Below are 24359 nucleotides of genomic sequence, written 5' to 3'. Positions count from 1 at the left end.
CTATCTAGGTTAACTAACGGGCACTTGGACTATGTAGGTTCCCTAGCGGGCCCATGGACTATTTAAGTTCCCTAGCGGGCACTTGGACTATGTGGGTTCCCTAGCAGGCATTTGGACTATCTAGGTTACCTAACGGGCACTTGGACAATGTAGGTTCCCTAGCGGGCACTTGGATTATGTAGGTTGCCTATCGGGCACTTGTACTATGTAGGTTAACTAGCGGGCATTTGGACTATGTAGGTTACCTAGCAGGCACTTGGACTATGTAGGTTCCCTATCGGGCATTTTGACTATGTAGGTTACCTAGCGGGCCCTTGGACTATCTAGGTTACCTAGGGGGAACCTGGACTATGTAGGTTAACTACTGGGCACTTGGACTACCTAGGTTACTTAGCAGGCACTTGCACTATCTAGGTAACCTAGCGGGCACTTGGACTATGTACGTTCCCTAGCGGGCACTTGGACTATCTATGTTACCTAGCGGGCACTTGGACTATGTACGTTTCCTAGCGGTACTTGGAGTAGATAGGTTCCCTAGCGGGCACTTGGTCTATCTAGGTTAACTAGCGGGCACTTGGACTATCTTGGTTAACTAGCGAGCACTTGGACTATCTAGGTTAACTAGCGGGCATTTGGACTATTAGGGCCCCTAGCAAGCATTTGGACTATATTGGTTACCTAGCGGTGATTTGGACTATGTAGGTTAACGAACGGGCACTTGGACTATGTAGGTAACCTAGTGGTCACTTGAACTGTCTAGGTTACCTCGCGGGTAGTTGGACTATGTAGGTTAACTAGTGGGCACTTGGACTATCTAGGTTAACTAGCGGGCCCTTGGACGATGTAGGTTAACTAGCGGGCCCTTGGACTATGTAGGTCAATTAGCGGGCCCTTGGACTATGTAGGTTACCTAGCGGGCACATGGATGATCTAGGTTAACTAGCGGGTACTTGGACTATGTAGGTTAACTAGCAGGCCCTTGGACTATGTTGATTAACTAGCGGCACTTGGACTATCTACGTTAACTAGCGGGCCCTTGGACTATGTAGATTCCCTAGCGGGCACTTGGACTATGTATGATCCAGCGCGGGCACTTGGACTATGTAGGTTCCCTAGCAGGCACTTGGACTATGTAGGTTCTAGAGCGGGCACTTGGACTAACTAGATTCCCGAGCGGGCTCTTGTACTATGTAGATTAACTAGCGGACACTTGGACGATCTAGGTTAACTAGTGGGTACTTGGACTATGTAGGTTAACTAGCGGGCCCTTGAACTATGCAGATTAACTAGCGGAACTTGGACTATCTACATTAACTAGCGGGCCCTTGGACTATGTAGATTCCCTAGCGGGCACTTGGACTATGTATGTTCCCTAGCGTGCACTTGGGCTATGTATATTCCCTATGGACACTTGAACTATGTAAGTTAACTACCGGGCACTTGGACTATGTAGGTTAACTAGCGGGCCCTTGGACTATGCAGATTAACTAGCGGAACTTGGACTATCTACATTAACTAGCGGGCCCTTGGACTATGTAGATTCCCTAGCGGGCACTTGGACTATGTATGTTCCCTAGCGGGCACTTGGGCTATGTATGTTCCCTATGGACACTTGAACTATGTAATTTAACTACCGGGCACTTGGACTATGTAGGTTAACTAGCGGGCCCTTGGACTATCTAGGTTACCTAGCGGGCCCTTGGACTAATTAGATTAACTAGCGGCATTTGGACTATCTACGTTAACTAGCGGGCCATTGGACTATGTAGATTCCCTAGCGGGCATTTGGACTATATAGATATACTAGCGGGCACTTAGACTTTGTAGGTTACCTAGCAGACACTTGGAATATCTAGGTTACCTAGCTGGCACTTGAACTATCTTCGTTACCTAACGGGCACTTGGACTATGTAGGTTCCCTAGCGGGTACTTGGATTATGTATGTTCCCTATCGGGCACTTGGACTATGTAGGGTACCTAGCGGGCATTTGGACTATGTAGGTTCCCTATCGGGCACTTGGAGAATGTAGGTTAACTAGGGGGCACTAGGACTATGAAGGTTTCCTAGCGGGCCCTTGGACTACCTAGGTTACCGAGCGGGCATTTGGACTATGTATGCTCCCTAGTGGTCATTTGGACTATATAGATTACCTAGCGGGCACTTAGACTTTGTAGGTTACCTAGCGGGCACTTAGACTATCTAGGTTACCTAGCTGGCACTTGAACTATCTTTGTTACCTAGCGGGTACTTGGAGTATGTAGGTTACCTACCGGGCTGTTGGACTATCTAGGTTACCTAGCGGGGACTGGGACTATCTAGGTTAACTAACGGGCACTTGGACTATGTAGGTTCCCTAGCGGGCCCATGGACTATTTAAGTTCTCTAGCGGGCACTTGGACTATGTGGGTTCCCTAGCGGGCATTTGGACTATCTAGGTTACCTAACGGGCACTTGGACAATGTAGGTTCCCTAGCGGGCACTTGGATTATGTAGGTTGCCTATCGGGCACTTGTACTATGTAGGTTAACTAGCGGGCATTTGGACTATGTAGGTTACCTAGCAGGCACTTGGACTATGTAGGTTCCCTATCGGGCATTTTGACTATGTAGGTTACCTAGCGGGCCCTTGGACTATCTAGGTTACCTAGGGGGAACCTGGACTATGTAGGTTAACTACTGGGCACTTGGACTACCTAGGTTACTTAGCAGGCACTTGGACTATCTAGGTTACCTAGCGGGCACTTGGACTATGTACGTTCCCTAGCGGGCACTTGGACTATCTATGTTACCTAGCGGGCACTTGGCCTATGTACGTTTCCTAGCGGGTACTTGGAGTAGATAGGTTCCCTAGCGGGCACTTGGTCTATCTAGGTTAACTAGTGGGCACTTGGATTATCTAGGTTAATTAGCGAGCACTTGGACTATCTAGGTTAACTAGCGGGCATTTGGACTATTAGGGCCCCTAGCAAGCATTTGGACTATATTGGTTACCTAGCGGTCATTTGGACTATGTAGGTTAACGAACGGGCACTTGGACTATGTAGGTAACCTAGTGGTCACTTGAACTGTCTAGGTTACCTCGCGGGCACTTGGACTATGTAGGTTAACTAGCGGGCACTTGGACTATCTAGGTTAACTAGCGGGCCCTTGGACGATGTAGGTTAACTAGCGGGCCCTTGGACTATGTAGGTCAACTAGCGGGCCCTTGGACTATGTAGGTTACCTAGCGGGCACATGGACGATCTAGGTTAACTAGCGGGTACTTGGACTATGTAGGTTAACTAGCAGGCCCTTGGACTATTTTGATTAACTAGCGGCACTTGGACTATCTACGTTAACTAGCGGGCCCTTGGACTATGTAGATTCCCTAGCGGGCACTTGGACTATGTATGATCCAGCGCGGGCACTTGGACTATGTAGGTTTCCTAGCAGGCACTTGGACTATGTAGGTTCTAGAGCGGGCACTTGGACTAACTAGATTCCCGAGCGGGCTCTTGTACTATGTAGATTAACTAGCGGACATTGGACGATCTAGGTTAACTAGTGGGTACTTGGACTATGTAGGTTAACTAGCGGGCCCTTGAACTATGCAGATTAACTAGCGGAACTTGGACTATCTACATTAACTAGCGGGCCCTTGGACTATGTAGATTCCCTAGCGGGCACTTGGACTATGTATGTTCCCTAGCGGGCACGTGGACTATGTATGTTCCCTATGGACACTTGAATTCTGTAAGTTAACTACCGGGCACTTGGACTATGTAGGTTAACTAGCTGTCCCTTGGACTATCTAGGTTACCTAGCGGGCACTTGGACTATGTAGGTAAGCTAGCGGGCACTTGGACAGTCTAGGTTACCTAGCGGGCACTTGGACTTCTAGGTTAACGAACGGGCACTTGGACTATGTATGTTGCATAGCGGGCAATTGGACTATCAGGTTAGGTAATGGGCACTTGGACTATCTAGGTTACCTAGTGGGAACATGGACTATGTAGGTTACCTAGCGGGCACTAGGACTATCTAGGTTACTTAACAGGCACTTGAACTGTCTAGGTTTCTTAGCGAGCACTTGGACGATCTAGGGTAACTAGAAGGCACTTGGACTATCTAGGTTAACTAGCGTGCACTTGGACTATCTAGGTTAACTAGCGGGCACTTGGATGATCAATGTTAACTAGCGGGCACTTGGACTATCTAGGTTAGCTAACGGGCACTTGGACTAAGTACATCCCCTGGAGGGCACGTGGACACTCTAGGTTAACTAACAGGCACTAGGAATATCTAGGTTAACTAGCGGGGACTAGGACTATCAAAGTTAACAAGTGAGCCCTTGGAATATGTAGGCTAACTAGCGGGCCCTTGGACTATGTAGGTTACCTAGTGGGCACTTGGACTATCTAGGTTAACGAACGGGCACTTGGAATATGCAGGTAACCTAGCGTGCACTTGGACTGTCTAGGTTACCTAGCGGGCACTTGGACTTCTAGGTTAACGAACGGGCACTTGGACTATGTAGGTTGCTTAGCGGGCACTTGGACTATCTAGGTTAGGTAACGGGCACTTTGAGTATCTAGGTTACCTAGGGGGCACTTGGACTATCTAGGTTACCTAACGGGCACTTTGACTATCTAGGTTACATAGCGGGCACTTGGACTATGTAGGTTAACTAGCGAGCAGTTGGACTATCTAGGTTAACTAGCGGACCTTGGACTACGTAGGTTAACTAGCGTGCACTTGGACTATCTAGGGTAACTAGCGGGCACTTGGATGCTCAATGTTAACTAGCGGTCACTTGGACTATCTAGGTTAGCTAACGGGCACTTGGACTAAGTACGTCCCCTAGTGGGCACTTGGACACTCTAGGTTAACTAACGGGCAGTAGGACTATCTAGGTTAACTAGCGGACACTTGGACTATCTAGGTTACCTAGCTGGCACTAGGACTATGAAGGTTCCCTAGCGGGCACTAAGAGTATCTAGGTTACCTAGCGGGCACTTGGACTATGTAGGTTAACTAGAGGGCATTTGGACTATGTAGGTTACCTAGCAGGCACTTGGATTATTTAGGTTCCCTATCGGGCACTTGGAAAATGTAGGTTAACTAGGGGGCACTAGGACTATGTAGGTTACCTAGCGGGCCCATAGACTATCTAGGTTACCTAGCGGGCACTTGGACTGTATAGGCTCCCTAGCGTTTATTTGGACCATAAAGATTATTTAGCGGGCACTTAGACTTTGTAGGTTACCTAGCGGGCACTTGGACTATCTAGGTTACCTAGCAGGCACTTGAACTATCTACGTTACCTAGCGGGTTCTTGGAGTATGTAGGTTACCTACCGGGCTGTTGGACAATCTAGGTTACCTAGCGGGCACTTGGACTATCTAGGTTAACTAACGGGCACTTGGACTATGTAGGTTCCCTAGCGGGCACTTGGATTATGTAGGTTCCGTGTCGGGCACTTGGGCTATGTAGGTTAACTAGCGGGCATTTGGAACATGTTGGTTACCTAGCGGGCACTTGGACTATGTAGGTTCCCTATCGGGCACTTGGAGAATGTAGGTTAACTAGGGGGCACTAGGACTATGTAGGTTAACTAGTGGGCACTTGGACTATCTAGGTTACCTAGCAGGCACTTGGACTATGTACGTTCCCAAACAGGCCCTTGGACTATCTACGTTACCTAGCGGGCACTTAGACTATGTACGTTACCTAGCGGGCACTTGGAGTATGTACGTTTCCTAGCGGGTACTAGGACTAGATAGGTTCCCTAGCGGGCACTTGGTCTATCTAGGTTAACTAGCGGGCACTTGGACTATCTAGGTTCACTAGCGGACATTTGGACTATTAGGGCCCCTAGCGGGTATTTGGATTATATTGGTTACCTAGCGGGCACTTGGACTATGTAGGTTTCATATCGGGCACTTGGAAAATGTAGGTTAACTAGGGGGCACTAGGACTATGTAGGTTACCTAGCGGGCCCATAGACTATCTAGGTTACCTAGCGGGCATTTGGACTATGTAGGCTCCCTAGCGTTTATTTGGACTATATAGATTATTTAGCGGGCACTTAGACTTTGTAGGTTACCTAGCGGGCACTTGGACTATCTAGGTTACCTAGCAGGCACTTGAACTATCTACATTACCTAGCAGGTACTTGGAGTATGTAGGTTACCTACCGGGCTGTTGGACAATCTAGGTTACCTAGCGGGCACATGGACTATCTAGGTTAACTAACGGGCACTTGGACTATGTAGGTTCCCTAGCGAGCACTTGGATTATGTAGGTTCCGTATCGGGCACTTGGACTATGTAGGTTAAGTAGCGTGCATTTGGACTATGTAGGTTACCTAGCGGGCACTTGGACTATGTAGGTTCCCTATCGGGCATTTGGACTATGTAGGTTACCTAGTGGGCCCTTGGACTATCTAGGTTACCTAGGGGGAACCTGGACTATGTAGGTTAACTAGTGGGCACTTGGACTATCTAGGTTACCTAGCAGGCACTTGGAGTATGTAGGTTAACTAGCGAGCACTTGGACTATCTAGGTTACCTAGCGGGCAGTTGGACTATGTACGTTCCCTAGCGGGCACTTGGACTATCTATGTTACCTAGCGGGCACTTGGACTATGTACGTTTCCTAGAGGGTACTTGGACTAGATAGGTTCCCTAGCGGGTACTTGGTCTATCTAGGTTAACCAGCGGGCACTTGGACTATCTAGGTTAACTAGCGAGCACTTGGACTATCTAGGTTAACGAACGGGCACTTGGACTATGTACGTAACCTAGCGGGCACTTGGATTATGTAGGATTCCTATCGGACATTTGGACTTCTTAGGTTACCTAGCGGGCACTTGGAATTTCTAGGTTAACTAGCGGGCACTTGGACTATCTAGGTCAACTAGCGGGCCCTTGTACTATGTAGGTTAACTAGCGAGCACTTGGACTACGTAGGTTAACTAGCGTGCACTTGGACTATCTAGGTTAACTAGCGGGCACTTGGATGCTCAATGTTAACTAGCGGTCACTTGGACTACCTAGGTTAGCTAACGGGCACTTGGACTAAGTACGTCTCCTAGTGGGCACTTGGACACTCTAGGTTAACTAATGGGCACTAGGACTATCTAGGTTAACTAGCGGGCACTTGGACTATCTAGGTTACCTTGCGGGCACTTGGACTATGTACGTTCCCTAGTGGGCACTTGGACTATCTATGTTACCTAGCGGGCACTTGGACTATGTACGTTTCCTAGCGGGTACTTGGACTAGATATGTTCCCTAGCGGGCAGTTGGTCTATCTAGGTTAACTAGCAGGCACTTGGACTATCTAGGTTAACTAGTGAGCACTTGGACTATCTAGGTTAACTAGCGGGCATTTGGACTATTAGGGCCCCTAGCGGGCATTTGGACTATATTGGTTACTTAGCGGGCACTTGGTCTATGTAGGTTAACTAGCGGGCACTTGGACTATCTAGGTTAACTAGCAGGCCCTTGAACGATGTAGGTTAACTAGCGGTCCCTTGGACTATGTAGGTTAATAGCGGGCCCTTGGACTATGTAGGTTACCTAGCGGTCACTTGGACGATCTAGGTTAACTATCGGGTACTTGGACTATGTAGGTTAACTAGCGGGCCCTTGGACTATGTAGATTAACTAGCGGCACTTGGACTATCTACATTAACTAGCGGGCCCTTGGACTATGTAGATTCCCTAGCGAGCACTTGGACTATGTATGTTCCAGCGCGGGCTCTTGGAATATGTAGGTTCCAGAGCGGGCACTTGGACTCACTAAATTCTCTAGCGGGCACTTGTACTATGTAGATTAACTAGTGGACACTTGGACGATCTAGGTTAACTAGCGGGTACTTGGACTATGTAGGTTAACTTGCGGGCCCTTGAACTATGTAGATTAACTAGCGGAACATGGACTATCTGCATTAACTAGCGGGCCCTTGTAGTATGTAGATTCCCTAGCGGGCACTTGGACTATGTATGTTCCCTAGCGGGCACTTGGGCTATGTATGTTCCCTATGGACACTTGAACTATGTAAGTTAACTACCGGGCACTTGGATTATGTAGGTTAACTAGCGGGCCCTTGGACTATCTAGGTTACCTAGCGGGCCCTTAGACTATGTAGATTAACTAGCGGCACTTGAACTATCTACATTAACTAGCGAGCCCTTGGACTATGTAGATTCCCTAGCGGGCATTTGGACTATATAGATATACTAGCGGGCACTTAGACTTTGTAGGTTACCTAGAGGACACTTGGACTATCTAGGTTAACTAGCGAGCACTTGGACTATCTAGGTTAACGAACGGGCACTTGGACTATGTAGGTATCCTAGTGGGCACTTGGACAGTCTAGGTTACCTAGCGGGCACTTGGACTATATAGGTTAACGAACGGGCACTTGGACTATGTAGGTTACCTAGCGGGCACTTGGACTATGTAGGATCCCTATCGGACATTTGGACTTCTTAGGTTACCTAGCGGGCACTTGGAATTTCTAGGTTAACTAGCGGGCACTTGGAGTATCTAGGTCAACTAGCGGGCCCTTGCACTATGTAGGTTAACTAGCGAGCACTTGGACTATCTAGGTTAACTAGCGGACCTTGGACTACGTAGGTTAACTAGCGTGCACTTGGACTATCTAGGTTAACTAACGGGCCCTTGGATGCTCAATGTTAACTAGCGGTCACTTGGACTATCTAGGTTAGCTAACGGGCACTTGGACTAAGTACGTCCCCTAGGGGCCACTTGGACACTCTAGGTTAACTAACGGGCACTAGGACTATCTAGGTTAACTAGCGGGCACTTGGACTATCTAGGTTACCTAGCTGGCACTAGGACTATGAAGGTTCCCTAGCGGGCACTAGGATTATCTAGGTTACCTAGCGGGCACTTGGACTATGTAGGTCAACTAGCGGGCACTTGGATTATGTAGGTTCCTTATCGGGCCCTTGGACTATGTAGGTTAACTAGAGGGCATTTGGACTATGTATTTTACCTAGCAGGCACTTGGACTATGTAGGTTTCCTATCGGGTACTTGGAAAATGTTGTTTAACTAGGGGGCACTAGGAATATGTAGGTTACCTAGCGGGCACATAGACTATCTAGGTTACCTAGCGGGCATTTGGACTATGTAGGCTCCCTAGCGTTTATTTGGACTATATAGATTATTTAGCGGGCACTTAGACTTTGTAGGTTACCTAGCGGGCACTTGGACTATCTAGGTTACCTGGCAGGCACTTGAACTATCTCCGTTACCTAGCGGGTACTTGGAGTATGTAGGTTACCTACCGGGCTGTTGGACAATCTAGGTTACCTAGCGGGCACATGGACTATCTAGGTTAACTAACGGGCACTTGGACTATGTAGGTTCCCTAGCGGGCACTTGGATTATGTAGGTTCCGTATCGGGCACTTGGACTATGTAGGTTAAGTAGCGCACATTTGGACTATGTAGGTTACCTAGCGGGCACTTGGACTATGTAGGTTCCCTATCGGGCATTTGGACTATGTAGGTTACCTAGTGGGCCCTTGGACTATCTAGGTTACCTAGGGGGAACCTGGACTATGTAGGTTAACTAGTGGGCACTTGGACTATCTAGGTTACCTAGCAGGCACTTGGAGTATGTAGGTTAACTAGCGAGCACTTGGACTATCTAGGTTACCTAGCGGGCAGTTGGACTATGTACGTTCCCTAGCGGGCACTTGGACTATCTATGTTACCTAGCGGGCACTTGGACTATGTACGTTTCCTAGAGGGTACTTGGACTAGATAGGTTCCCTAGCGGGTACTTGGTCTATCTAGGTTAACCAGCGGGCACTTGGACTATCTAGGTTAACTAGCGAGCACTTGGACTATCTAGGTTAACGAACGGGCACTTGGACTATGTACGTAACCTAGCGGGCACTTGGACAGTCTAGGTTACCTAGCGGGCACTTGGACTATATAGGTTAACGAACGGGCACTTGGAGTATGTAGGTTACCTAGCGGGCACTTGGATTATGTAGGATCCCTATCGGACATTTGGACTTCTTAGGTTACCTAGCGGGCACTTGGAATTTCTAGGTTAACTAGCGGGCACTTGGACTATCTAGGTCAACTAGCGGGCCCTTGTACTATGTAGGTTAACTAGCGAGCACTTGGACTACGTAGGTTAACTAGCGTGCACTTGGACTATCTAGGTTAACTAGCGGGCACTTGGATGCTCAATGTTAACTAGCGGTCACTTGGACTATCTAGGTTAGCTAACGGGCATTTGGACTAAGTACGTCTCCTAGTGGGCACTTGGACACTCTAGGTTAACTAATGGGCACTAGGACTATCTAGGTTAACTAGCGGGCACTTGGACTATCTAGGTTACCTAGCTGGCACTAGGACTATGAAGGTTCCCTAGCGGGCACTAGGATTATGTAGGTTACCTAGTGGGCACTTGGACTATGTAGGTCAACTTGCGGGCACTTGGATTATGTAGGTTCCCTATCGGGCACTTGGACTATGTAGGTTAACTAGAGGGCATTTGGACTATGTAGGTTACCTAGCAGGCACTTGGACTATGTAGGTTTCCTATCGGGCACTTGGAAAATGTAGGTTAAGTAGGGGGCACTAGGACTATGTAGGTTACCTAGCCGGCCCATAGACTATCTAGGTTACCTAGAGGGCATTTGGACTATGTAGGCTCCCTAGCGTTTATTTGGACTATATAGATTATTTAGCGGGCACTTAGACTTTGTAGGTTACCTAGCGGGCACTTTGACTATCTAGGTCACCTAGCAGGAACTTGAACTATCTCCGTCACCTAGCGGGTACTTGGAGTATGTAGGTTACCTACCGGGCTGTTGGACAATCTAGGTTACCTAGCGGGCACATGCACTATCTAGGTTAACTAACGGGCACTTGGACTATGTAGGTTCCCTAGCGGGCACTTGGATTATGTAGGTTCCCTACGGGGCACTATGACAATGTAGGGTACCTAGCGGGCCCTTCGACTATCTAGGTTACCTAGGGGGAAGCTGGACCATGTAGGTTAACTAGTGGGCACTTGGACTATCTACGTTACCTAGCAGGCACTTGGACTATGTACGTTCCCAAGCAGGCCCTTGGACTATCTACGTTACCCAGCGGGCACTTAGACTATGTACGTTACCTAGCGAGCACTTGGAGTATGTACGTTTCCTAGCGGGTACTTGGACTAGATTGGTTCCCTAGCGGGCACTTGGTCTATCTAGGTTAACTAGCGGGCACTTGGACTATCTAGGTTAACTAGCGGACATTTGGACTATTAGGGCCCCTAGCGGGCATTTGGACTATATTGGTTACCTAGCAGGCCCTTGGACTATGTAGGTTAACGAAAGGGCACTTGGACTATGTAGGTAACCTAGTGGTCACTTGAAATGTCTAGGTTACCTCGCGGGCACTTGGACTATGTAGGTTAACTAGCGGGCACTTGAACTATCTAGGTTAACTAGCAGGCCCTTGGACGATATAGGTTATCTAGCGGGCCCTTGGACTATGTAGGTTAACTAGCGGGCCCTTGGACTATGTAGGTGACATAGAGGGCACTTGGACGATCTAGGTTAACTAGCGGGTACTTGGACTATGTAGGTTAACTAGCGGGCCCTTGGACTATGTAGATTAACTAGCGGCACTTAGACTATCTACATTAACTAGCGGGCCCTTGGACTATGTAGATTTCCTAGCGGGCACTTAGACTGTATATGTTCCAGAGCGGGCACTTGGACTATGTAGGTTCCCTAGCAGTCACTTGGACCATGTAGGTTCCAGAGCGGGCACTTGGACTATCTAGGTTCCCTAGCGGGCACTTGTACTATGTAGGTTAATTAGCGGACACTTGGACGATCTAGGTTAACTAGCGGGTACTTGGATTATGTAGGTTAACCAGCGGGCCCTTGAACTATGTAGATTAAGTAGCGGCACTTGGACTATCTACATTAACTATCGGGCACTTGGACTATGTAGGCTAACTAGGGGGGTCTTGGACTATGTAGGTTCCCTAGCGGGCACTTGGACTCTATATGTTCCCTACGGACACTTGAACTATGTAAGTTAACTACCGGGTACTTGGACTATGTAGGTTAAGTAGAGGGCCCTTGGTCTACCTAGGTTACCTAGCGGGCTCTTGGACTATGTAGGTTAACTACCGGGCACTTGCACTATCTACGTTACCGAACGGGCATTTGGACTATGTAGGTAACCTAGCGGTCACTTGCAGAGTCTAGGTTACCTAGCGTCACTTGGACTTCTAGGTTAAAGAACGGGCACTTGGACTATGTATGTTGCATAGCGGGCAATTGGACTATCTAGGTTAGGTAACGGGCACGAGAACTATCTAGGTTACCTAGCTGACACTTGAACTATCTACGTTATAGCGGGTTCTTGGAGTATGTAGGTTACCTAGCGGGCTGTTGGACTATCTAGGTTACCAAGCGGGCACTTGGACTATCTAGTTTAACTAATGGACACTTGGACTATGTAGGTTCCCTAGCAAGCCCGTGGACTAGGTAAATTCCCTTGCGGGCACTTGGACTATGTGGGTTTCATGGCGGGCATTTGCACTATCTAGGTTACCTAACGGGCACTTGGACTATGTAGGTTCCCTAGCGGGCACTTGAATTATGTAGGTTCCCTATCGGGCACTTGGACTATGTAGGTTATCTAGCAGGCACTTGGACTATGTAGGTTCCCTATCGGGCACTTGGAGAATGTAGGTTAACTAGGGGGCACTAGGACTATGTAGGTTTCCTAGCGGGCCCTTGGACTACCTAGGTTACCTAGCGGGCATTTGGACTATGTAGGCTCCCTAGTGGTCAATTGGATTATATAGATTACCTAGCGGGCACTTAGACTTTGTAGGTTACCTAGCGGGCACTTGAACTATCTACGTTACCTAGCGGGTACTTGGAGTATGTAGGTTACCTACCGGGCTGTTGGACTTTCTAGGTTACCTAGCGGGCACAGGGAATATCTAGGTTAACTAACGGGCACTTGGACTATGTAGGTTCCCATAGGGCCCTTGGACTATGTAAGTTCCCTAGCGGGCACTTGGACTATGTGGGTTCCCTTGCGGGCATTTGGACTATCTAGGTTACCTAACGGGCATTTGGACAATGTAGGTTCCCTAGCGGGCACTTGGATTATATAGGTTCCCTATCGGGCACTTGGACTATGTAGGTTAACTAGCGGGCATTTGGACTATGTAGGTTACCTAGCGGGCACTTGGACTATGTAGGTTCCCTATCAGGCATTTGGACTATGTAGGTTACCTAGTGGGCCGTTGGACTATCTAGGTTACCTAGGGGGAACCTGGACTATGTAGGTTAACTAGTGGGCACTTGGACTATCTAGGTTACCTAGCAGGCACTTGGAGTATGTAGGTTAACTAGCGAGCACTTGGACTATCTAGGTTACCTAGCGGGCACTTGGCTATGTACGTTCCCTAGCGGGCACATGGACTATCTATGTTACCTAGCGGGCACTTGGACTATGTACGTTTCCTAGAGGGTACTTGGACTAGATAGGTTCCCTAGCGGGCACTTGGTCTATCTAGGTTAACTAGCGGGCACTTGGACTATCTAGGTTAACTAGCGAGCACTTGGACTATCTAGGTTAACGAACGGGCACTTGGACTATGTAGGTATCCTAGCGGGCACTTGGACAGTCTAGGTTACCTAGCGGGCTTGACTATATAGGTTAACGAACGGGCACTTGGACTATGTAGGTTACCTAGCGGGCACTTGGACTATGTAGGATCCCTATCGGACATTTGGACTTCTTAGGTTACCTAGCGGGCACTTGGAATTTCTAGGTTAACTAGCGGACACTTGGAGTATCTAGGTCAACTAGCGGGCCCTTGCACTATGTAGGTTAACTAGCGAGCACTTGGACTATCTAGGTTAACTAGCGGACCTTGGACTACGTAGGTTAACTAGCGTGCACTTGGACTATCTAGGTTAACTAGCAGGCACTTGGATGCTCAATGTTAACTAGCGGTCACTTGGACTATCCAGGTTAGCTAACGGGCACTTGGACTAAGTACGTCCCCTAGTGGGCACTTGGACACTCTAGGTTAACTAACGGGCACTAGGACTATCTAGGTTAACTAGCGGGCACTTGGACTATCTAGGTTACCTAGCTGGCACTAGGACTATGAAGGTTCCCTAGCGGGCACTAGGATTATCTAGGTTACCTAGCGGGCACTTGGACTATGTAGGTCAACTAGCGGGCACTTGGATTATGTAGGTTCCCTATCAGGCCCTTGGACTATGTAGGTTAACTAGAGGGCATTTGGACTATGTAGGTTACCTAGCAGGCACTTGGACTATGTAGGTTTCCTATCGGGCACTTTGAAAATGTAGGTTAACTGGGGGGCACTAGGAGTATGTAGGTTACCTAGCGGGCCCATAGACTATCTAGGTTACCTAGCGGGCATTTGGACTATGTAGGCTCCCTAGCGTTTATTTGGACTATATAGATTATTTAGCGGGCACTTAGACTTTGTAGGTTATCTAGCGGGCACTTTGACTATCTAGGTTACCTAGCAGGCACTTGAACTATCTACGTTACCTAGCGGGTACTTGGAGTATGTACGTTACCTACCGGGCTGTTGGACAATCTAGGTTACCTAGCGGGCACATGGACTATCTAGGTTAACTAACGGGCACTTGGACTATGTAGGTTCCCTAGCGGGCACTTGGATTATGTAGGTTCCCTATCGGGCACTAGGACAATGTAGGTTACCTAGCGGGCCCTTGGACTATCTAGGTTACCTAGGGGGAACCTGGACTATGTAGGTTAACTAGTGGGCACGTGGACTATCTACGTTACCTAGCAGGCACTTGGACTATGTACGTTCCCAAGCAGGCCCTTGGACTATCTACGTGACCTAGCGGGCACTTAGACTATGTACGTTACCTAGCGAACACTTGGAGTATGTACGTTTCCTAGCGGGTACTTGGACTAGATTGGTTCCCTAGCGGGCACTTGGTCTATCTAGGTTAACTAGCGGGCACTTGGACTATCTAGGTTAACTAGCAGACATTTGGACTATTAGGGCCCCTAGCGGGCATTTGGACTATATTGGTTACCTAGCGGGCACTTGGACTATGTAGGTTAAGGAAAGGGCACTTGGACTATGTAGGTAACCTAGTGGTCACGTGAAATGTCTAGGTTACCTCGCGGGCACTTGGACTATGTAGGTTAACTAGCGGGCACTTGGACTATCTAGGTTAACTAGCAGGCCCTTGGACGATGTAGGTTAACTAGCGGGCCCTTGGACTATGTAGGTTAACTAGCGGGCCCTTGGACTTTGTAGGTGACATAGAGGGCACTTGGACGATCTAGGTTAACTAGCGGGTACTTGGACTATGTAGGTTAACTAGCGGGCCCTTGGACTATGTAGATTAACTAGCGGCACTTGGACTATCTACATTAACTAGCGAACCCTTGGACTATGTAGATTCCCTTGCGGGCACTTGGACTATATATGTTCCAGAGCGGGCACTTGGACTATTTAGGTTCCCTAGCAGTCACTTGGACTATGTAGGTTCCAGAGCGGGCACTTGGACTATCTAGGTTCCCTAGCGGGCACTTGTACTATGTAGGTTAATTAGCGGACACTTGGACGATCTAGGTTAACTAGCGGGTACTTGGATTATGTAGGTTAACCAGCGGGCCCTTGAACTATGTAGATTAACTAGCGGCACTTGGACTATCTACATTAACTAGCGGGCACTTGGACTATGTAGGCTAACTAGGGGGGCCTTGGACTATGTAGATTCCTAGCGGGCACTTGGACTCTATATGTTCCCTACGGACACTTGAACTATGTAAGTTAACTACCGGGCACTTGGACTATGTAGGTTAACTAGCGGGCCCTTGGACTATCTAGGTTACCTAGCGGGCACTTGGACTATGTAGGTTAACTACCGGGCACTTGCACTATCTAGGTTACCGAACGGGCATTTGGACTATGTAGGTAACCTAGCGGGCACTTGGAGAGTCTAGGTTACCTAGCGGGCAGTTGGACTTCTAGGTTAAAGAACGGGTACTTGGACTATGTATGTTGCATAGCGGGCAATTGGACTATGTAGGTTAGGTAACGGGCACAAGAACTATCTAGGTTACCTAGCTGGCACTTGAACTATCTACGTTATAGCAGGTTCTTGGAGTATGTAGGTTACCTAGCGGGCTGTTGGACTATCTAGTTTAACTAACGGACACTTGGACTATGTAGGTTCCCTAGCGGGCCCTTGGACTATGTAAATTCCCTAGCGGGCACTTGGACTATGTGGGTTTCATGGCGGGCATTTGGACTATCTAGGTTACATAACGGGCACTTGGACTATGTAGGTTCCCTAGCGGGCACTTGGATTATGTAGGTTCCCTATCGGGCACTTGGACAATATAGGTTACCTAGCGAGCACTTGGACTATGTAGGTTCCCTATCGGGCACTTGGAGAATGTAGGTTAACTAGGGGGCACTAGGACTATGTAGGTTTCCTAGCGGGCCCTTGGACTACCTAGGTTACCTAGCTGGCATTTGGACTATGTAGGCTCCCTAGTGGTCATTTGGACTATATAGATTACCTAGCGGGCACTTAGACTTTGTAGGTTACCTAGCGGGCACTTGAACTATCTACGTTACCTAGAGGGTACTTGGAGTATGTAGGTTACCTACCGGGCTGTTGGACTTTCTAGGTTACCTAGCGGGCACTGGGACTATCTAGGTTAACTAACGGGCACTTGGACTATGTAGGTTCCCTAGCGGGCCCTTGGACTATGTAAGTTCCCTAGCGGGCACTTGGACTATGTGGGTTCCCTAGCGGGCAATTGGACTATCTAGATTACATAACGGGCACTTGGACAATGTAGGTTCCCTAGCGGGCACTTGGATTATGTAGGTTCCCTATCGGGCACTTGGACTATGTAGGTTAACTAGCGGGCATTTGGACTATGTAGGTTACCTAGCGGGCACTTGGACTATGTAGGTTCCCTATCGGGCACTTGGACTATGTAGGTTAACTAGCGGGCATTTGGACTATGTAGGTTACCTAGCGGGCACTTGGACTATGTAGGTTCCCTATCGGGCATTTGGACTATGTAGGTTACCTAGTGGGCCCTTGGACTATCTAGGTTACCTAGGGGGAACCTGGACTATGTAGGTTAACTAGTGGGCACTTGGACTATCTAGGTTACCTAGCAGACACTTGGAGTATGTAGGTTAACTAGCGAGCACTTGGACTATCTAGGTTACCTAGCGGGCACTTGGACTATGTACGTTCCCTAGCGGGCACTTGGACTATCTATGTTACCTAGCGGGCACTTGGACTATGTACGTTTCCTAGAGGGTACTTGGACTAGATAGGTTCCCTAGCGGGTACTTGGTCTATCTAGGTTAACTAGCGGGCACTTGAACTATCTAGGTTAACTAGTGAGCACTTGGACTATCTAGGTTAACGAACGGGCACTTGGACTATGTAGGTAACCTAGCGGGCATTTGGACAGTCTAGGTTACCTAGCGGGCACTTGGACTATATAGGTTAACGAACGGGCACTTGGACTATGTAGGTTACCTAGCGGGCACATGGACTATGTAGGATCCCTATCGGACATTTGGACTTCTTAGGTTACCTAGCGGGCACTTGGAATTTCTAGGTTAACTAGCGGGCACTTGGACTATCTAGGTCAACTAGCGGGCCCTTGTACTATGTAGGTTAACTAGCGAGCACTTGGACTACGTAGGTTAACTAGCGTGCACTTGGACTATCTAGGTTAACTAGCGGGCACTTGGATGCTCAATGTTAACTAGCGGTCACTTGGACTATCTAGGTTAGCTAACGGGCACTTGGACTAAGTACGTCCCCTAGTGGGCACTTGGACACTCTAGGTTAACTAACGGGCACTAGGACTATCTAGGTTAACTAGCGGGCACTTGGACTATCTAGGTTACCTAGCTGGCACTAGGACTATGAAGGTTCCCTAGCGGGCACTAGGATTATCTAGGTTACCTAGTGGGCACTTGGACTATGTAGGTCAACTTGCGGGCACTTGGATTATGTAGGTTCCCTATCGGGCCCTTGGACTATGTAGGTTAACTAGAGGGCATTTGGACTATGTAGGTTACCTAGCAGGCACTTGGACTATGTAGGTTTCCTATCGGGCACTTGGAAAATGTAGGTTAACTAGGGGGCACTAGGGGTATGTAGGTTACCTAGAGGGCCCATAGACTATCTAGGTTACCTAGCAGGCATTTGGACTATGTAGGCTCCCTAGCGTTTATTTGGACTATATAGATTATTTAGCGGGCACTTAGACTTTGTAGGTTATCTAGCGGGCACTTTGACTATCTAGGTTACCTAGCAGGCACTTGAACTATCTACGTTACCTAGCGGGTACTTGGAGTATGTAGGTTACCTACCGGGCTGTTGGACAATCTAGGTTACCTAGCGGGCACATGGACTATCTAGGTTAACTAACGGGCACTTGGACTATGTAGGTTCCCTAGCGGGCACTTGGATTATGTAGGTTCCCTATCGGGCACTAGGACAATGTAGGTTACCTAGCGGGCCCTTGGAGTATGTAGGTTACCTAGGGGGAAGCTGGACTATGTAGGTTAACTAGTGGGCACTTGGACTATCTACGTTACCTAGCAGGCACTTGGACTATGTACGTTCCCAAGCAGGCCCTTGGACTATCTACGTTACCTAGCGGGCACTTAGACTATGTACGTTACCTAACGAGCACTTGGAGTATTTACGTTTCCTAGCGGGTACTTGGACTAGATTGGTTCCCTAGCGGGCACTTGGTCTATCTAGGTTAAGTAGCGGGCACTTGGACTATCTAGGTTAACTAGCGGACATTTGGACTATTAGGGCCCCTTGCGGGCATTTGGACTATATTGGTTACCTAGCGGGCACTTGGACTATGTAGGTTAAGGAAAGGGCACTTGGACTATGTAGGTAACCTAGTGGTCACGTGAAATGTCTAGGTTACCTCGCGGGCACTTGGACTATGTAGGTCAACTAACGGGCCCTTGGACTATCTAGGTTAGCTAAGGGGCACTTGGATTATGTAGGTTAACTAGCGGGCACTTGGAAAATGTAGGTTAACTAGCGGACACTTGGACGATCTAGGTTAACTAGCGGGCCCTTTCACTATGTAGGTTAACTAGCGGTCCCTTGGACTATGTAGGTTAACTAGCGGGCACTTGGACGATCTAGGTTAACTAGCGGGCACTTGGACTATGTAGGTTAGCTAGCGGGCACTTGAACTATGTAGGTTAACTAGTCGGCCCTTAGACTATCTAGGTTAGCTAGCGGGCACTTGGACTATGTAGGTTAAAGAGCGGGTATTTCGACTATGTAGGTGCCCTAGCGGGCATTTGGACTAAATAGATTACCTAGGGGGCACTTGGACATTGTAGGTTACATAACGGGCACTTGGACTATCTAGGTTACCTAGCGTGCACTTGAACTATCTACGTTACCTAGCGGGTACTTGGACTATCTAGGTTAACTAGCGGGCACTTGGACTATCTAGGTTAACTAACGGGCACTTGGACTATGTAAGTTCCCTAGCGGGCACTTGGATTATGTAGGTTCCCTATCAGGCACATGGACTATGTAGGTTACTAGCGGGCATTTGGACTATGTAGGTTACCTAACGGGCACTTGGACTATCTAGGTTATGTAACGGGCACTTGGACTATCTAGGTTACCTAGTGGGAACTTGGACTATGTAGGTTACTTAGCGGGCACTTTGACTATCTTGGTTATTTAGCGGGCACTTGGACTATGTAGGTTAACTAGCGGACACTTGGACGAACTAGGTTAAGGAGCGGGTCCTTGGACTATGTAGGTTACCTAGCGGGCACATGGACTATCTAGGTTAGCTAACAGGAACTTGGACTATCTAGGTTACCTAGCGGGCACTTTGACTATTTAGGTCACCTAGCGGGCACTTGGACTATCTAGGTTACCTAACGGGCACTTGGACTATGCAGGTAACCTAGCGGACACTTGGACTGTCTAGGTATCATAGCGGCGACATGGATTTCTAGGTTAACGAACGGGCACTTGTACTATGTAGGTTGCCTAGCGGGTACTTGGACGATCTATGTTAGGTAACGGGCACTAGGGCTATCTAGGTTACCTAGCGGGAACTAGGACTATGTAGGTAACCTAGCGGGCACTTGGACTATCTAGGTTTCTTAACGGGCACTTGGATGATCTAGGTTAACTAGCGGGCACTTGGACTATGTAGGTTAACTAGCGGGCACTTGGACTATCTAAGTTAACTAGCGGGCACTTGGGCGATGCAGGTTCTCTTGCGGGCACTTGGACTATCTAGGTTCCCTAAAGGCACTTGGACTATGTAGGTTCCCTAGCGGGCACTTGGACTATGTAAGTCCCTTAGCGGGCACTTGGACTATGTTTGTTTCCTATCTGGCACTTGGACTATGGTGGTTAACTAGCGGGCCCTTGGACTATGTAGGTTAACTAGCGGGCACTTAGACTATCTAGGTTACCTAGCGGGCACTTGGACTATGTACATACCCTAGCGGGCACTTTGACTATCTAAGTTACCTAGCGGGCACATGGACAATGTACGTCCCCTAGTGGGCACTTGGACTATCTAAGTTACTTAGCGGGCACTTGGACTATGTAGGTTAACTAGAGGGCACTGGGAATATGTAGGTTAACTAGCGGACACTTGGACGATCTAGGTTAACTAGGGGGCCCTTGCACTATGTAGGTTAACTAGCGGGTCCTTGGATTATGTAGGTTTACTAGCAGGCACTTGGACTATCTAGGTTAACTAGCGGGCACTTGGACTATGTAGTTTCCCTAGCGGGCATTTGGACTATTTAGGTTACCTAGCGGGAAATTGGACTATGTAGGTTGCCTAGCGGGCACTTGGATTATGTAGGTTCCCTATCGGGCACTTGGACTATGTAGGTTAACTAGCGGGCACTTGGATTGTCAAGGTTACCTAGTGGGCACTTTGAAGATCTAGGTTAGCAAACGGGCACTTGGAATATGTAGGTTACCTAGCAGGCACTTGGACTGTCTAGGTTACTTAGCGGGCACTTGGACTATCTAGGTTAACGAACGGGCACTTGGACTATGTGGTTACCTAGCGGGCACTTGGACTATCTCTGTTAGCTAACGGGCACTTGGACTATCTAAGTTACCTAGTTGGCACTTGGACTACGTAGGTTCCCTAGCGGGCACTTGGTCTCTGTATGTTCCCTAGCGGACACTTGGACTATGTATGTTCCCTACGGACACTTGAACTATGTAAGTTAACTACCGGGCACTTGGACTATGTAGGTTAACAAGCGGGCCTTTGGACTATCTAGGTTACTTAGCGGGCACTTGGACTATGTAGGTTAACTACCGGGCACTTGCACTATCTAGGTTCCCGAACGGGCATTTGGACTATGTAGGTAACCTAGCGGGCACTTGGACAGTCTAGGTTACCTAGCGGGCACTTGGACTTATAGGTTAACGAACGGGCACTTGGACTATGTATGTTGCGTAGCGGGCAATTGGACTATCAAGGTTAGGTAACGGGCACTTGGACTATCTAGGTTACCTAGCGGGAACTAGGACTATGTAAGTAACCTAGCGGGCACTTGGACTATCTAGGTTACCTAACGGGCACTTGGACTATCTAGGTTACCTAGCGGGAACTTGGACTATGTAGGTTACCTAGCGGGCACTTGGACTATCTAGGTTACCTAACGGGCACTTGGACTATCTAGGTTTCTTAGCGGGCACTTGGACTATGTAGGTTAACTAGCGGGACCTTCGACTATCTAGGTTACCTAGCGGGCACTTGAACTATGTAGGTTACGTAGCGGGCACGTGGACTATCTAGGTTAACGAAAGGGCACTTGGACTATGTAGGTTACCTAGCGGGCACTTGGATTTTCTAGGTTAGCTAACAGGAACTTGGAATATCTAGGTTACCTAGCGGGCACTAGGACTATGAAGGTTCCCTAGCGGGCACAAGGATTATCTAGGTTACCTAGCGGGCACTTGGACTATGTATGTTAACTAGAGGGCATTTGGACTATGTAGGTTACCTAGCAGGCACTTGGACTATATAGGTTCCCTATCGGGCACTTGGAAAATATAGGTTAACTAGGGGGCACTAGGACTATGTAGGTTACCTAGCGGGCCCATAGACTATCTAGGTTACCTAGCGGGCATTTGGACTGTATAGGCTCCCTAGCGTTTATTTGGACTATAAAGATTATTTAGCGGGCACTTAGACTTTGTAGGTTACCTAGCGGGCACTTGGACTATCTAGGTTACCTAGCAGGCACTTGAACTATCTACGTTACCTAGCAGGTTCTTGGAGTATGTAGGTTACCTACCGGGCTGTTGGACAATCTAGGTTACCTAGCGGGCACTTGGACTATCTAGGTTAACTAACGGGCACTTGGACTATGTAGGTTCCCTAGCGGGCACTTGGATTATGTAGGTTCCGTGTCGGGCACTTGGGCTATGTAGGTTAACTAGCGGGCATTTGGAACATGTTGGTTACCTAGCGGGCACTTGGACTATGTAGGTTCCCTATCGGGCACTTGGAGAATGTAGGTTAACTAGGGGGCACTAGGACAATGTAGGTTACCTAGCGGGCCCTTGGCCTATCTAGGTTACCTAGGGGGAACCTGGACTATGTAGGTTAACTAGTGGGCACTTGGACTATCTAGGTTACCTAGCAGGCACTTGGACTATGTACGTTCCCAAACAGGCCCTTGGACTATCTACGTTACCTAGCGGGCACTTAGACTATGTACGTTACCTAGCGGGCACTTGGAGTATGTACGTTTCCTAGCGGGTACTAGGACTAGATAGGTTCCCTAGCGGGCACTTGGTCTATCTAGGTTAACTAGCGGGCACTTGGACTATCTAGGTTCACTAGCGGACATTTGGACTATTAGGGCCCCTAGCGGGTATTTGGATTATATTGGTTACCTAGTGGGCACTTGGACTATGTAGGTTTCCTATCGGGCACTTGGAAAATGTAGGTTAACTAGGGGGCACTAGGACTATGTAGGTTACCTAGCGGGCCCATAGACTATCTAGGTTACCTAGCGGGCATTTGGACTATGTAGGCTCCCTAGCGTTTATTTGGACTATATAGATTATTTAGCGGGCACTTAGACTTTGTAGGTTACCTAGCGGGCACTTGGACTATCTAGGTTACCTAGCAGGCACTTGAACTATCTACATTACCTAGCAGGTACTTGGAGTATGTAGGTTACCTACCGGGCTGTTGGACAATCTAGGTTACCTAGCGGGCACATGGACTATCTAGGTTAACTAACGGGCACTTGGACTATGTAGGTTCCCTAGCGGGCACTTGGATTATGTAGGTTCCGTATCGGGCACTTGGACTATGTAGGTTAAGTAGCGCGCATTTGGACTATGTAGGTTACCTAGCGGGCACTTGGACTATGTAGGTTCCCTATCGGGCATTTGGACTATGTAGGTTACCTAGTGGGCCCTTGGACTATCTAGGTTACCTAGGGGGAACCTGGACTATGTAGGTTAACTAGTGGGCACTTGGACTATCTAGGTTACCTAGCAGGCACTTGGAGTATGTAGGTTAACTAGCGAGCACTTGGACTATCTAGGTTACCTAGCGGGCACTTGGACTATGTACGTTCCCTAGCGGGCACTTGGACTATCTATGTTACCTAGCGGGCACTTGGACTATGTACGTTTCCTAGAGGGTACTTGGACTAGATAGGTTCCCTAGCGGGTACTTGGTCTATCTAGGTTAACCAGTGGGCACTTGGACTATCTAGGTTAACTAGCGAGCACTTGGACTATCTAGGTTAACGAACGGGCACTTGGACTATGTACGTAACCTAGCGGGCACTTGGACAGTCTAGGTTACCTAGCGGGCACTTGGACTATATAGGTTAACGAACGGGCACTTGGACTATGTAGGTTACCTAGCGGGCACTTGGATTATGTAGGATCCCTATCGGACATTTGGACTTCTTAGGTTACCTAGCGGGCACTTGGAATTTCTAGGTTAACTAGCGGGCACTTGGACTATCTAGGTCAACTAGCGGGCCCTTGTACTATGTAGGTTAACTAGCGAGCACTTGGACTACGTAGGTTAACTAGCGTGCACTTGGACTATCTAGGTTAACTAGCGGGCACTTGGATGCTCAATGTTAACTAGCGGTCACTTGGACTATCTAGGTTAGCTAACGGGCACTTGGACTAAGTACGTCTCCTAGTGGGCACTTGGACACTCTAGGTTAACTAATGGGCACTAGGACTATCTAGGTTAACTAGCGGGCACT

This window comes from Tenrec ecaudatus, chromosome 16 (assembly GCF_050624435.1).
Source record: "Tenrec ecaudatus isolate mTenEca1 chromosome 16, mTenEca1.hap1, whole genome shotgun sequence".
In the NCBI taxonomy this organism is placed as follows: domain Eukaryota; kingdom Metazoa; phylum Chordata; class Mammalia; order Afrosoricida; family Tenrecidae; genus Tenrec; species Tenrec ecaudatus.
Note: the sequence above shows the minus strand (reverse complement) of the source record.